The sequence below is a fragment of the Sus scrofa genome, chromosome 1, assembly GCF_054392235.1.
Source record: "Sus scrofa isolate SSC_HxYL_T2T_F1_AM1 chromosome 1, Sscrofa_HxYL_maternal_Yorkshire_Landrace_v2.0, whole genome shotgun sequence".
NCBI lineage: Eukaryota > Metazoa > Chordata > Mammalia > Artiodactyla > Suidae > Sus > Sus scrofa.
The window spans coordinates 249,176,660-249,188,748 of record NC_139383.1 but is presented as its reverse complement, the minus strand read 5'-3'; the positions used below and the strand labels follow the sequence as shown (position 1 = coordinate 249,188,748).

At 41.8% G+C, this 12,089-nt stretch overlaps 1 protein-coding gene across 4 annotated transcripts in view; it reads right to left on the bottom strand.

Moving 5' to 3' along the window:
- Positions 1 to 12,073, bottom strand: part of FRMPD1 (FERM and PDZ domain containing 1) — a 179,335-nt gene extending 167,262 nt beyond the window's left edge. For 2 of the 4 annotated variants that reach the window (XM_084989848.1, XM_084989876.1), the window contains exons 1-3: positions 11,863 to 12,073; positions 8,153 to 8,265; positions 7,040 to 7,095 (exon numbers count right to left, since the gene is read on the bottom strand). The gene's annotated coding sequence lies outside the window, so the exon portion shown is untranslated. The remainder of the gene's footprint in view (positions 1 to 7,039; positions 7,096 to 8,152; positions 8,266 to 11,862) is intronic. The other 2 variants (XM_084989870.1, XM_084989860.1) reach the window with 2 other exon arrangements.
- Positions 12,074 to 12,089: the final 16 nt, after the last annotated feature.

Genomic DNA, 12,089 nt, shown 5'->3' with positions numbered 1-12,089 from the left:
GTCACCTCAGAGATCTCTTAAATTGTCCTCATTTTTTAAAATACTTTTCTCTTTTTCTGTTTGATTTCAGTGATTTTCACTACTCCATTTTTTAATTTGTTGATCCATTTCTCTGTTATCATCTAATCTACTGTTGATTCCTTCTAGTGTACTTTTCATTTCAATTATTGCAGTCTTCAGCTCATCTTTATATTTTCTAAGTCTTTGTTAAGCAAAGATGTGTTCATTTATCCTTATCCTAGTTATTTGAACATCTTTATGATCATTATCTTGAACTCTTTATCTACTAGATTACCTATCTCCACTTCACTTAGTCATTTTTCTGGAATTTTATCTTGTTCCTTCATTAGGAACATATTCCTCTTTTGCCTTGTCTTGCCTTAATATGCTATTTTTATCACTACATATTTGGTAGGTTAGTTAAGTTTCCTGATTTTGGAGAAATAGCCTTTTGTAGGAGATAAACTATGTGTCACAATAGTACACTCCTCCAGTTCAGACTATGTGCTCTAGGGGTACTCCCACTGTGGGTTGCAAGGGCCCTTATGTTGTGACAGGTTGACTATTGTGGGTGCTCTGTTAGGCATGGCTGGCCCCCGCCCAGTTTGTTGCTAGGTCTTCCTTATGCAGAGGCTGCTGGTTGCTGTTTGGCAGGGCCAGATCATGAGATGGCTGCCTACAGAGTCCTGAGGTGGTGGTGTCCCAGGGCTACTGCTGGCCCACTGGTGGGTGGAGCAGCTCCCTGAGTGGATGATTGCAAGGCTGGGGTGTAATCCTGCTGGCAGGGCCAGTTCCTGACATGGCTGGTTGTGGGGTATGAAGTGTCCTAAAGCTGGTATTGGCCCACTGGTGAGTGAGGTTGAATCCTTGGGTAGCTGGCTGAGGAACCCAAGGGAACCTGGAGCTAGTGTCAGCCTGCCGATGGACAGAATCAGGTCATGAATTCTCTGGCTACATGGCCCTGTGGGGTTCTAGAGCTGGCACTGGCCTGCTGGTGGGCAGGGCAATGGGAGTCTTGAGGCTAGTGCTGACTCACTGGTGGATAGAGACTATCCTAAGGCCTCTGGCCACAGGACCCTGGCACTCCTGGAGCTAGTGTTGGACTACTAGTGGGTGAGGCTGAGGCCCAGGAAGTCCTGGGGCTGGTGCTGGCCTGCTGGATAGGTGGGCTGGGTCCTGATATAGCAGGCTATGGGGCTGCAGGGCTGCAGTGTTCATGGGGCTGGTGTCCACCCACTGTTAAGTAGAGCCACATCCTGAGGTCTCTGGCTGCAGGGCCCTAGGGGTCCTGGAGTTGATGTTGGCTTGCTGTGGGCAAAGCTGGGTCCTGATGACTGAGTGTGTAGCCCTAGGGGGCCCCAGGGCTAGTGCTGGTGACCAGTGGGCGGGACCAGATTCTAGCCATTGTTATGTATGGGTTTTGGGTTTTTTTTTTTTTTTTTTGGTTTTTGTTTGTTTGTTGGCCATACCTATGGTATTCAGAGGTTCCTAGGCCAAAGATTGAACCTGAGTCACAGTATTGACAGCCACAGCAGTGACTCTAGCCACAGCAGTGACAGTGCCAGATCCTTAGCCCTTTGCATCATAAGAGAAATCCAGTGAGGCTTTTAAAAAATGATCTTTTTACTTTAGAATAGTTTTAAGATTTATAGCAAAGGTACAAAGATAGTACAGAAAGTTCCCATATATCTCTCACTCTAGGATCCTATAGTTTTAGCATATTACTTTGGTACATTCTTACAACAGAGGAACCACCACTGGCATGTTACTTTTAACTAAACTAGTATGGACTTTTTGAAGGAAGTGACACCTAAAGTGATTTCTGAATGACAGTGGGAGTTAGTCAGATAGAGGCAGGAAAAAGAATTTTAATCGGAAAGAAAAGTATGTGCAAAAGTCCCAGAACTATGAGTTTGGTGAGTTCACATAACAGCCAGTAGCAGTATGTGGGGATGGAGGTGGGAGATCTAGAGGGAAAAGAGAAGGATTGAGGAAGAATAGAGAGGCACCAGGTGGGGAAAGAAGAGTGGAAAGAAATGAGGCTAGTGAGGAAAATGACAACCAGATGAAGAAAAGCCTTCTAAGCAGGGCCAAAGTGTCTGTACTTTTATCCAAGGGCAATGAAAAATAAACTATTTTATTCAGGAGACTGACAAACATGATATTTAGAAAGATCACATAGAGTGTGGCATGGAAAAAAACAGTTGCTGGATGGCCTGAGAAAGAACATCATGAATTTCAGATATTAAGGAGGTAGAATTGATAGAACTTGGTCATTAAGTACATCCAAAGCCTAAGGGAGAGGGAAGAATTAAAGCTGACTCCTGGATTTTTGGCTTTGGCAACTGGAGGGACTGGACGGTGGTGTCAATCATTATTCAACAGAGCAAAGGAGTTAAAGTTTTTCATTTGTTTTGGTTTTTTGCTGCCCCATGGCATATGGAGTTTCCAGGTCAGGGATCAGATCTGAGCCACAGTTGCAACCTATACTGCAGCCGTGGCAATGCCGAATTTTTAATGCACTGTGCTGGGCTGAGGATTGAACCTGCATCCTAGTGCTGCAGAGATGCCACCAATCCTGTTAAGGAACTACAGGAGTTAAGTTTGATTAGGAAGGAAGATGACTGGTTCTACTTCGAACAGTAGAGCGTGAAGCACCCATGGGACAGCCAAGGAGAAAATGAAGTCAAGAAGTTGGTTGGATATACAGGTCTTTGTTTCTGGACAGGAATGAGGCTAGTGAGGAAAAGTATATATGCAGTGAATACTTAGTCTAAGGATGGCAATTGAAGCTAGACTAGACTGCCTGTGAGTATAGAAGAGGGGAGGGCCTGGGAAGGAATCTTGTAGAATGCTGCATGGAGAGGACCCTAGGAAGAGATGTGGAAGGAGGTATGGAGCATCTGGAGAGGAAAACCAGAAGAATGTAATATCTCCTAGGAGGGAAGCACTTTGCTGAAACGGTTGTGGGACCAATAGTGTCAAGTGCTGCAGAGGGGTCGAGGCCCACATGGGTCCTTGGACTTGGCAATAAAGACTTCCCTTAAAAGAGGCAGTTTCAGATACCAGGTGGGGCCAGAAGGCTGATCTGTCCCTGGGCTGCAGAATGAATAGGAGGTGATAAGAGAACTGTAAGTGTAGGTTATTCTTTTAAAAATATTTATCATAAATTGGAGGCCAAAGATAATTTAAATGTGACGAATAACTGATAACAGATACTGTTGTAGTAAAAAATATATATATACTACTTGTTCCACTTAGAGAATGACTAAGCCATAATTTTCCTAGTGAAAAATTATTTCTTATTAGTAGTAGTAGCTACCATTTATAAAATGCCCACCACAAGCCAGGCACTTTAAGTACATGATTTCATTTGCCCTTAAAAATGACACTTTATTTTTTATTTTTTATTTATTTATTTTTGTCTTTTTTAGGGCTGCACCCGCAGCATATGGAGGTTCCCAGGCTTAGGGTCAAGTCGGAGCTGCAGCTGCCAGCCTACATCACAGCCACAGCAACGTGGGATCTGAGCCATGTCTATGACCTACACCACAGCTCACAGCAACGCCAGATCCTTAACCTACTGAGTGAGGCCAAGAATCTAATCAGGTTCATTCACCATTGAGCCATGACAGGAACTCCAAAAGCGACACTTAAGAGTAGATATTAGATGCCTCTGTTATAGATGAAGAAACAAAAGCCAAGAAAAATCAACTGTTCAGTACAAGGTCTCACAAGGTCTCAAAACAACTTCATAGAGGAGCTGAAACGTAAACCTAACTTTCACTCCAAAGCCCCTGCTTTTCTCTTGGAACCACACTGTCTCTCCTGAATACTTCCTACATCTGGCCTTCGCTTTACAGAGCAAAAGCCAGGGACTAAAATGGGTGGTCATGGGAGTTCCCGCTGTGACTCAGTGGTAATGAACCCAACTAGTATCCATGAGGATTCAATCCCTGGCTAAGGAAGGATCTGGTGTTGCTGGGAGCTGTGGTGTAGGTCACAGATCTGCCTTAGATCTGGCATTGCTGTGGCTGTGGTGTAAGCCGACTGCTATAGCTCCGATTCCACCCCTACCCTGGGAATTTCCATATGCCTGGGGTGCAGCCCTAAAAATAAATAAAATAAAATAAAATGGGTGGTCAGATAATTCCATCCACCACTGTGAAACCCTTGAGGGAACAAACAGATAACCCAGCCACACACTTCTTGTTCATGAACAATCTCTGAATAAGGAAGAGTCTCTTGATTTGAATCCCAGAGGTCCTTGCCAGGGACCCCGATATGTCTCCTTTGGTCAGGGTGGAGATGTAGGGCCAGAGAACTAGAGTAAATCAGTCCATCATTGCTAACCAGAAAAGTAAAGGCTATGGGTAAGGGAAACTGGAATGTTTTCAGAGAATTTTGCAAACAGTTTTTTTATCCTGGAGAAAACAAGTAACAAGGAGGACCCAAGCTGCCTTTATACATCCATGAGGAAGATCGATCAGATTTGTTGTTGACACACTGGAGGACATTACTGGGGCCAGTGAGAATGTGGCAGATTTTGGCTCTAACAAGAAGAGCTCCCTATCTAAAGATGAATGGGCACCCCTATGTTCATTTCAACACCATTCACAATAGCCAAGATATGGAAACAACCCAAATGTCCATTGACAGATGAAAGGATTAAGATGTGGTATATATACACACAATGGAATACTACTCAGCCATAAAAAAGAACAAAATAATTCCATTTGCAGCAACATGGATGGAACTAGAGACTCTCATACTAAGTGAAGTAAGACAGAAGGAGAAAGCCACATACCATATGATATCACTTATACCTGGAATCTAATCTATGGCACAAATAAACCTTTCCACAGAAAAGAAACAAACTCATGGACTTGGAGAACAGACTTGGGTTTTTTTTTTCTCCCTCCCTTTAATTTTTTAAATGATTTTAATTTTTTCCATTATAGTTGGTTACAGTGTTCTGTTAATTTTCTACTATACAGCAAAGTGACCCAGTCATACATACATATATATATATACATTCTTTTTCTTCCATTATCCTCCATCATGCTCCATCACAAGTGACTAGATATAGTTCCCAGTGCTAAACAGCAGGATCTCATTGCTTATCCATTCCAGATGCAATAGTTAGCATCTATTAACCCCAGATTCCCAGTCCATCCCACTCCCTCCCCCTCCCCCTGGGAGAACAGACTTGTGGTTGCCAAGGTAAAGGAGGGAGTGAGATGGACTGGGAGCTTGGGGTTAGTAGATGTAAACTATTGCATTTGGAGTGGATTAGCAATGAGATCCTGCTGTATAGCACAGGGAACTATATCTAGTCACTTGTGATGGAACATGATGGAGGATAATGTGAGAAAAAGAATACATATATGACTGGGTCACTTTGTTGTACAGCAGAAACTGACAGAACAATGTAAATCAACTATGATAGAAAAAATAAAAACCTAAAAAAAAAAAAAGATGAATGGACCTACTCATTAAAGTGGTGAGCTCTCCATCACTGGAGCTGCTCAAGCAGAAGCAGGGATGCTGGAGGTAGGGGCCACGCACCAGAGAAGGCTTGGATGGCTTTTCAGGCCATTCCAGACCTGATTTGGAGACACTCTGGAGAAAATGGCTAGGATAAGGTTTCACATGTTAAGGCTTGGCCTTCATTCTCCCCAAATGAATTCTAAATATTACATAATGAGGAGAATGGCATGTTTCTTCACTCATAATTTGTACAAACATTGTATAGCAATTCAACTTTGACATGGAGGAACAAAATGTGTTCCTACCTTTAGGAAGCTCTGTGTTTTCTTTTCTTTCTTTTTTTTTTTTTTTTTTTTTTGTCTTTTTGCTATTTCTTGGGCCATCCCGCAGCATATGGAGATTCCCAGGCTAGGGGTCGCATCGGAGCTGTAGCCACCAGCCTACACCAGAGCCACAGCAATGCGTGATCCGAGCCGCGTCTGCAACCTACACCACAGCTCACGGCAACGCCGGATCGTCAACACACTGAGCAAGGGCAGGGACTGAACCCGCAACCTCATGGTTCCTAGTCGGATTCGTTAACCACTGCACCACGACGGGAACTCCTCTGTGTTTTCTAAGATGAGAAAATATGTTGGCTTTGATCAAGCAGGTGTGTTATCCTGAAAATGCTGAAACACCGTGTGGAGAATGGATACTGGTAGCCTCATCTGTCTTTCCTGCGGAGGTTAAAAATAAAGAGCTCATTCCCAGCTTTTCTCCTAACATGGAATCAGGGCAAGTCTAACAGTATGAAGTGGCTCTGTAATCACTGAATCAATAAAAGATTCTTTTTTCCCTTCTACCTCTTTCTTTCACTTGATAAATATTAATTGAGCACCTATTATATGACAGGCACTACATTTTCATTGAAAGGCAAGTAACTATATCCAGGTGGATATAACACACTTCCACAACATATACCATGTGTGTTTTTGCATAGTGGAGGTGTGGTGGGAGTGGTGGTAAGATCAACTCTCTAATCCCTGCAAGGAGATGGCTGGTAATTATTATGTGCTCTAAATAATATCAATGCAAACTAAGCCCTTGGGTTTGCTTTACTTTTCCTGCTGCAAAACAGGAACTTATATCTTCAAAAAACAAACAAAATTTCCCATCCCTTGTTTGGAGTACTCAGAGGTCTATAGATTTGAAACCTACACTCATGGCCAGAGACTGCTTTTTTTCCTCAGAAAAAAAAAGGTCACTGGGGAAAATTGAGCATTCTGAATTGAAGGTAGTAATTATAATGATGGGAAAAAAAGGGTACACAAAGATTGTGTTACAAGAATGTGTCAGAGCATTATTTATAGGGAGAATATGGAAGCACCCTAAATACTCAAAAGGTTAGCGATTAATTAAAGATAGTACATCCATATAAAGAACACCATAGAACCATCACTAATGATATTGAGAAGAATATTTACTTATTTATTTTTGGGTTTTGGCCGCCCCATGCCATATGGAATTCCCCATCCTTTAACCCACTGTGCAGAGCTGGGGATCAAACCTGCATCATGATGCTGCAGAGATATTGACAATCCTGTTGTGCCACAGCAGGGATGCCTAGAAGAATATTTAAATATATAAGAAAATAGTCAATATAACTTAAATGGAACACACAATACAGCATATATTACATGATCTATTTTGGTAAAAAAATAAAAATATATACATATATAGAAACAGAGTGAGAGCTACTTATGTATATGATAGTAGAAAGGCTGAAAGGATTACCACTAATGTTAATAGGTTGTGGGATGATGGAAGGTTGCTATTTTCTTTTTTTCTCTAATTTTTTTTCTAAAATTTATAACAATTTAAAAATATTTAATAAATTAATGCTTAATAATATCTATAATATTTATAATAATATACTTTTGTGGGGGAAAGTTATTAAAAGTATAATGTGAGTTTAATATATAATTCTATTGCTAAAGATGCATTAAAGAAAATAGGAGTTCCCATTGTAGCTCAGTGGTGATGAACCCAACTAGTATCCATGAGGGTGTGAGTTCTATTCCTGGCATCACTCAGTGGGTTAAGGATCCAGTGTTGCTGTGAGCTGTGGTGTAGGTTAAAGATGTGGCTCGGATCCCAAGTTGCTGTAGCTGTGGCATAGGCCAGCGACTGCTGCTGCAATTCCACCCCTAGCCTGGAAACATCCAAATGCTGCAGTTGTAGCCTGAAAAAAAAAAAAAAAGAAAAGAAAGAAAAGAAATCTTTTTTTTTTTCTTTTTTTTTTTTTTTTTGGCTATACCCATAGTAGGCAAAAGATCCTGGGCCAGGGATCAAACCTCTGCCTCAACAGTGACCCAAGCCACAGCAGTGACAATGCCATGTCCTTAACCCACTGAGCCACCAGGGAACTCATAAAGCAAGTAAATTAAATTTCATTCATTAACTTTGCCTATGTACATTAAAGTTATTTAAATGAATTTTATTTAGTCAAACAAAAAACAGTTTGTACTAAAATAATGAGAAATAATTAACTATATAAAAAGAATCTGGGGAAAACTTCTTTTGTGGCCAAAAAGCTACCAATGTTTTAATTCTAAAGGTTAGAAGATAGGAAGCTCATTCATTCATTCATTCATTCACGGGGTAAAAACTCAGTTTTCACCTTGTGTCAATACCTGTCCTCAACTGTTTGGAGGCTTAAAGTACATGTTGCTTGTACTTGAGCTGCTTACAGTCTACTTGGTAAGAGACCAAAAATGTCCCGACAACATAGTCCTAAAAATTAGACAGAGAACAGGGTATTAGGGAAAGCAAATGCCAGTGAGGAAAAGGTGATCAAAATTTTACTCATCCTTTGAGGCTCAAAAGGACCCTCTTCCAGAAGATGCCTCTTGCTAGGCAGTGATTTCTACAATTATTATTCCATCTCACAGGTGAGGACTCTGGTTAGCATCTGTCACAGAGCAACCCTCATTGAGGCCCAGGTGTCCTGCCCTTCCTTGTCCTGACCTTTGTTTCCTTCATCTTGGGTCCCGATGAAGTCAAGTTTATTTTGGGAACACCAGACTATGCTCATCTCTGAAGGAATGAGGAAGGAGAGGTGTGGAGCTAGCTAACAACATAGCCCAGATTAGTTTCCTGGTGTCGGGTGTGGAAGCATGGAAAGAGGGGCTACCCTCAGCCTGTTGATGAATAGCAGGACCCTTTCTCCTGCCCCTTTCAAATGGAAGTTCACCCACACCCCATTCTTCTAGTCTGTACCCCCGAGGAGAGGATTATCAATGAGAATATCCACCAAGTATCAAACTGCTGGAGGGTACGATGGGAAAAAATTCTGAACTAGGAGCCCAGAGACTTACCCTAGCCCCCTGGGGGCTCTGCCTCTAACTAGCTTTTCTCTGGACCTCAGTTTTCTCATCTACCAAGGGAAGGGGTTCAACTGTTCAATATGTGAAGTGCACACATTCCCTATCAATTAGAAACCACAAGGTTCCTGAGATTATATGCTGGGGTTTTTCCTCAATCGTGAGTCACCTGTCAATCTCTGACCTTGCAAATACAAATTCCTCCCCATTGATAGAAATTAAAACACTTAATTCTTTTACAGGTAGGTTGTACACACTGAATGCTTGAGTGCAGTGCTGTCTGGAAAGTCAAGGCAAGGGAAGCAGCTTCTAAATCCCTCCAGAGATTGAAATGGAAAGAAAGACAGGCTATGACAGCAGCCACGATTTCTTCTGTGAACAGACTAATGAATACAAATATCAATGTTGAAGTATGTGTGCATACTTTTTATTTCTTGCCTTTCATGGCAAATCACAGGGAATCCTTCACTATTAGCACTAAAGTGCAAGGTTATGAAGGAAGAGCAGGAAAAACAAGCGTGGAGCTTCAGCATTTTAGAGCTGCCAGTGATTTTAGAGATTAGCTCCCACTCCCTCATCCTTCCAAGGAGGAACAAATGAGGTGTCCGAGACACGGAACAGCTCATTCCAGCGTTAACTTCCTGAAGTATGCTCTCTCAGTTTGCCTCACCTAAGCCTACCTCAACTAGACAATACCTCCACCTACATGCCAAACAAACAAAAACCAGGAAAAGGAAAGACAATGAAAGTATCTAACATCTTTTCATGTTTCCTCCTTTACAACTAGAAGAGCCACGAAAGGGAAGAGAGTCCTTCAGGATGAACGTCTCTGAGACAGAAACAGTTCACCTCCTAAATCGTTCGCATCCAGAACCAGTTCCTCACCCCCAAGACACAGCTACACCATATTTCCACCTACTACCTTCCAGTCTCTTTACAAGAAGGCAAGCCCCAGGCTTTTAGAGAATAATATTGCACTTTAACGAATCAGCCATTTACAACCATGTTTTCAAATACACAGGTGTTTACATTGGATGAATGCTAAAAATCTGTGCTTTTTACCAAGAAACATGATCTTCTGTTAATTTCTTCTCTCTTCAGTTCCCTGTGAATCCAGGCAAGTTATTCAAGAGCATCTCAGTGAAGAAAAAAAATTGGTAATTTCATTTGAGAACTGTATATCTAAACTCGGGCAACACTAAGGATGTAAATAAGTTACTGGAATCACATAAGAACTCATTTTTTGCACATCTGCTTTGCCTCACTCTTCAGATGGATGAGGTGTGCCTTATTGTTATGTTCTTCCTACCATGGAAAACACACACAGGCTGTTTCCATATCTCACCACATTTGATAATATTTTGATGTCCATACATTCCAGACCAGAATGCCCTAGATAACACATTTAGAATTTAAATGCACAGACTGTTAGAACTGAAAGGGACTCTCAAGTGCATTTAATTACATCTCTTCCCTTTGGGAGTTCCTGTTGTGCTGCAACAGAAACGAATATGGCTAGTATCCATGAGAATGAGGGTTCAATTCCTGGCCCCGTTCAGTGGATTAAGGATCTGGTGTTGCCCTGAGCTGTGGAGACACGGCTTGGATCCCATGTCTGCGGTGACTGTGACTGTGGCACAGGCTGGCAGCTATAGCTCCAATTCTATCCCTAGCCCAGGAACTTCCATATGCTGAGGGTGCAGCCCCAAAAAGCAAAGACAAAAAAAAAAATTGTATCTCCTCCCTTTAACTAAAGAAACATACTTTCATTCCCCCCACCTCCTTTTTCAGGTTCTTTCCGCAGCCCCCACTGCTTTCCACCATCAGTGCAGGCTTTCTAAACGCTCTCCAAGGGTTAGATGGAGCCATTCCTTGGGAATCAGCCCCTCCCACTCCAGGGCTGCCTCTGCTATTCCACTGCATGAATTATAGATGCAAGAGGTTACTAAAGCCTGAATAAGCAAATGAGTTCCCTTTCTTGACTCAATGTGTTACATTCTGTCAATCAGGAAGGCAGGGGGTTGGGGGGGGGGAAGAGCAAGATTTAAGAGTTATCTGTTGCTTCCATAGTAAATTACTGTTCAAATTTATCTAAAATCCATTGTTGCTATGCAATGTACAGTCTAGAAGGAGCATTCTGGTCTTGAATTATGTGAGCAAGTCAGTCATCTGGTTCGTGTCTGAGAATTATATATGGCTAGTTGGCATGCATAATTTGGGGCAGCAGCCTTCTAACAACTGTTTTGATCATTCCGTGACAGGAAATCTGGTTGCATTAAATTCCTACCTTCTGCTTCCAGAGATGCCCATCCAAGCAGGCACTAATAGCTAATAAAGACTAACAGAAGAACAAAAGGGTGCAGGGGAAAGAGAATTCAATTTAATATTATAATTATTTGCATTAGAACCCTGCCTCTGCCCATCATTAGTAGAAAGACTTTAGGAATTACACTGGGTTTCTAAACCTCTCTGTCCTTATCTGTAGAATGTTGAACAGATCTACACTTGATTTATATACACTGTATCACTGGGCCAATACTGTAATTTGTGATGATCAGTTAACACTGAAAATGAGATGACAATAATAAAACGTAAAATGTTAAAAACTATGTGTCTGGGACCCTACTGGTCTAACTAGGTACACAACCCTGCTCAGAATTGACTAGTTGTGTACCTTGAGCAAATGTCATCATCTTTGTCTTTTTATTTTAGCTCATCATTAAAAAGTTCAAAATTATTCATAATAAAAGACTGGAATAATTAACTGAAATGATACACTAATCACCACCTAAGTTATTTTCAATATTTTGCTAATATCCTTTCATCTCTCTTTCCCAACCCTTTTTTTTCCCCCTGAGGTATTTTAAACACTATCTGGGCAAGTTGTTTTAAAGATCTCTGTGCTTTAATTTTCTTATCTAGAAAATGAAAATAATAATATCGAATTCATGAGTAGAAATGTACTGCGTATTTAATAAATGCTAACTATTATTATTTACGATGGTACCTAAGTGCACCTCCCCCTCCGAGGCGCAAAACCACTTTGCCGCTCCACGCGCGCGCGGGGCTCAAGACAGGAGCCTGCAGGAACCCGAGTCTCGCGTCGCTAAGATGGCGTGTGCCCCCTTCAGGCCGCCCTCCTTCAGAACAAGTCAATGTAAGGATGAATTTTGTCCTTCGCAGGCTCCCGTCGCAGGAGTCGAAAACGAGGGGCGGGAACAGGAAATGGGATTG